The sequence below is a fragment of the Sinocyclocheilus anshuiensis genome, unplaced genomic scaffold (genome assembly GCF_001515605.1).
Source record: "Sinocyclocheilus anshuiensis isolate Anshui unplaced genomic scaffold, SAMN03320099.WGS_v1.1 scaffold30, whole genome shotgun sequence".
NCBI classification, from domain to species: domain Eukaryota; kingdom Metazoa; phylum Chordata; class Actinopteri; order Cypriniformes; family Cyprinidae; genus Sinocyclocheilus; species Sinocyclocheilus anshuiensis.
This window is the reverse complement of record NW_015542336.1, coordinates 130193-134052: the sequence shown is the minus strand read 5'-3', so window position 1 is coordinate 134052 and position 3860 is coordinate 130193. Positions and strand designations below refer to the sequence as shown.

At 27.1% G+C, this 3860-nt stretch overlaps 1 pseudogene; it reads left to right on the top strand.

Annotated features, from left to right (window-relative positions):
• Window positions 1-3860, top strand: part of LOC107691107 (heat-stable enterotoxin receptor-like) — a 35779-nt pseudogene that overhangs the window by 21689 nt on the left and 10230 nt on the right.

The window sequence follows — 3860 nt, the reverse complement described above, 5'->3', positions numbered from 1 at the left end:
TATATAAAATTTTGTAGCTTGTTTCATTTTTTCAAGTTGAAATACCTATAACTAAAACTAAATAAACTAAAACAAAACACTGAAACTTTATAAAAGCTAAACAGACATTTAAAAAGAAAAAAAAACAAACAAAATTGCTCAAACTAAAATTAAAATGAAATAAAAAAATATAAAAGTATTTTCTTGCTTTGTATAATTGATATGGGAATCTCCATTGAGAATAATGAGAATAACAAAAGTGAAACATGACAGATGACGAGAAAGTGGCTTGTAAATAATAATAAAGTGCTAAAAACGGGATTAATTTTCTTTGATGAAATGCGACATGAATATGTTTCTGTGAGGATTCCCCCGGTTATTGTGTTTTTCATCTAATACGTCACCTGAAAATCCATAACAGCTCCTCTCTTTTTCTCTCAGTTGTTGCATATCGATTATTACAATCTGACGAAGTTTTACGGGACGGTGAAGTTCGACTGCGGTGTTTTCGGCGTGTTTGAATTCCGCGAGAGAGGATCGCTGCGGGTAAAACACTCATCACACTCATAAATCACAGGCTGAAGCATCACATGACTCTGTGTGTGTGTGTGTGTGTGTTTGCTCCTTCAGTACGTGCTGAATGATAAGATCTCATATCCTGCCGAGAGTTTTATGGATCTGGAGTTTAAGATCTCTGTCATGTACGACATCGCAAAGGTGAGTGTGTGTTTCATCACGTCTGCGACAGATGCTGCCTTTTACTGCTGTATCCATTCGGGCTGCTGCCTAATAGTCGACAAGAAGAGGCGCTGGTGCGATCATTTGCATTTAACTTAAAATACTCTGTCATTTTTGCTCTTACAGAGTAATACATCTTTCGAATTTGTAAAAGGTTTACTTTTATTTGTGTGCACTCACAATAACAACAGAAAGTTGTGCTTTTGTAAAACAATGAAAGCAAACAGGGTGTGCTTTCTGCCGTCTTGGTCTCTATGAACTTGAGCACGTAAAAAAAATATATATATATTAACAGAAACTCTGTGCTTGCCTCACAGACATGAAAATTATATCTATAGAAAGCCAAATGTCTACTTTTAAAAGAATCAATTCAAGTGGAAAACAGATATTTTCAGATTATGTATAAAACTAAAACTGTTAAAATAACAATATATTAAATTAAAACAAAAAACTATATAATAGTACTTAATAATAATAATAACAACACACAACATGATTAATAAAACTAAACTGAAAATGAAAACAGAAAATATAAAAATAAAACAATTCAAAATATGAACAAAAAGCCTAAGAGCTTGTTAGTGATACTAAATGTATAAACACATATAGGTTGATATCATTAACTAAAACTTAAGCCATTAAAATATTTTATTACTTAAAATAAAATAAACATGAACTAAAATAAAATATTTTATTACTTAAAATAAAATAAACATGAACTAAAATAAAATATTTTATTACTTAAAATAAAATAAACATGAACTAAAATAAAATATTTTATTACTTAAAATAAAATAAACATGAACTAAAATAAAATATTTTATTACTTAAAATAAAATAAACATGAACTAAAATAAAATATTTTATATTTGTAATTCTCGTTATATTTATTTAAACTTATTTTTATTTCAGTTATTTTCATTTTTGTTTAGTTGAAGTACTAAAATAGCTAAAACTAAAATGCAATAAAAACAATATAATATGTAAAACAACATCAACAACATATAATAAAAATAAAAAAATTACTAAAACTAAAATGAAAACAGAATATATAAAAGTAAAATTCAATTTAAAAATGATAAACAAGGGATTTATCTTTAAAATACTTAAACTTATTTTATTTCAGGTATAGTTTAATTTTTGTTTAGTTTAAGTTGAAGTAGTAAATATATATATAAAATTTTGTAGCTTGTTTCATTTTTTCAAGTTGAAATACCTATAACTAAAACTAAATAAACTAAAACAAAACACTGAAACTTTATAAAAGCTAAACAGACATTTAAAAAGAAAAAAAAACAAACAAAATTGCTCAAACTAAAATTAAAATGAAATAAAAAAATATAAAAGTATTTTCTTGCTTTGTATAATTGATATGGGAATCTCCATTGAGAATAATGAGAATAACAAAAGTGAAACATGACAGATGACGAGAAAGTGGCTTGTAAATAATAATAAAGTGCTAAAAACGGGATTAATTTTCTTTGATGAAATGCGACATGAATATGTTTCTGTGAGGATTCCCCCGGTTATTGTGTTTTTCATCTAATACGTCACCTGAAAATCCATAACAGCTCCTCTCTTTTTCTCTCAGTTGTTGCATATCGATTATTACAATCTGACGAAGTTTTACGGGACGGTGAAGTTCGACTGCGGTGTTTTCGGCGTGTTTGAATTCCGCGAGAGAGGATCGCTGCGGGTAAAACACTCATCACACTCATAAATCACAGGCTGAAGCATCACATGACTCTGTGTGTGTGTGTGTGTGTGTTTGCTCCTTCAGTACGTGCTGAATGATAAGATCTCATATCCTGCCGAGAGTTTTATGGATCTGGAGTTTAAGATCTCTGTCATGTACGACATCGCAAAGGTGAGTGTGTGTTTCATCACGTCTGCGACAGATGCTGCCTTTTACTGCTGTATCCATTCGGGCTGCTGCCTAATAGTCGACAAGAAGAGGCGCTGGTGCGATCATTTGCATTTAACTTAAAATACTCTGTCATTTTTGCTCTTACAGAGTAATACATCTTTCGAATTTGTAAAAGGTTTACTTTTATTTGTGTGCACTCACAATAACAACAGAAAGTTGTGCTTTTGTAAAACAATGAAAGCAAACAGGGTGTGCTTTCTGCCGTCTTGGTCTCTATGAACTTGAGCACGTAAAAAAAATATATATATATTAACAGAAACTCTGTGCTTGCCTCACAGACATGAAAATTATATCTATAGAAAGCCAAATGTCTACTTTTAAAAGAATCAATTCAAGTGGAAAACAGATATTTTCAGATTATGTATAAAACTAAAACTGTTAAAATAACAATATATTAAATTAAAACAAAAAACTATATAATAGTACTTAATAATAATAATAACAACACACAACATGATTAATAAAACTAAACTGAAAATGAAAACAGAAAATATAAAAATAAAACAATTCAAAATATGAACAAAAAGCCTAAGAGCTTGTTAGTGATACTAAATGTATAAACACATATAGGTTGATATCATTAACTAAAACTTAAGCCATTAAAATATTTTATTACTTAAAATAAAATAAACATGAACTAAAATAAAATATTTTATTACTTAAAATAAAATAAACATGAACTAAAATAAAATATTTTATTACTTAAAATAAAATAAACATGAACTAAAATAAAATATTTTATTACTTAAAATAAAATAAACATGAACTAAAATAAAATATTTTATATTTGTAATTCTCGTTATATTTATTTAAACTTATTTTTATTTCAGTTATTTTCATTTTTGTTTAGTTGAAGTACTAAAATAGCTAAAACTAAAATGCAATAAAAACAATATAATATGTAAAACAACATCAACAACATATAATAAAAATAAAAAAATTACTAAAACTAAAATGAAAACAGAATATATAAAAGTAAAATTCAATTTAAAAATGATAAACAAGGGATTTATCTTTAAAATACTTAAACTTATTTTATTTCAGGTATAGTTTAATTTTTGTTTAGTTTAAGTTGAAGTAGTAAAATAACAAACTAAATAAACTAAAACTTAATAGAAACTATATGGGCATTAAAACAAACAAAACAAAACACTCAAATTAAATAGATTATATATGTGTGTGTGTGTGTGTGTGTGTGTGTGTGTGTGTGTGTGTG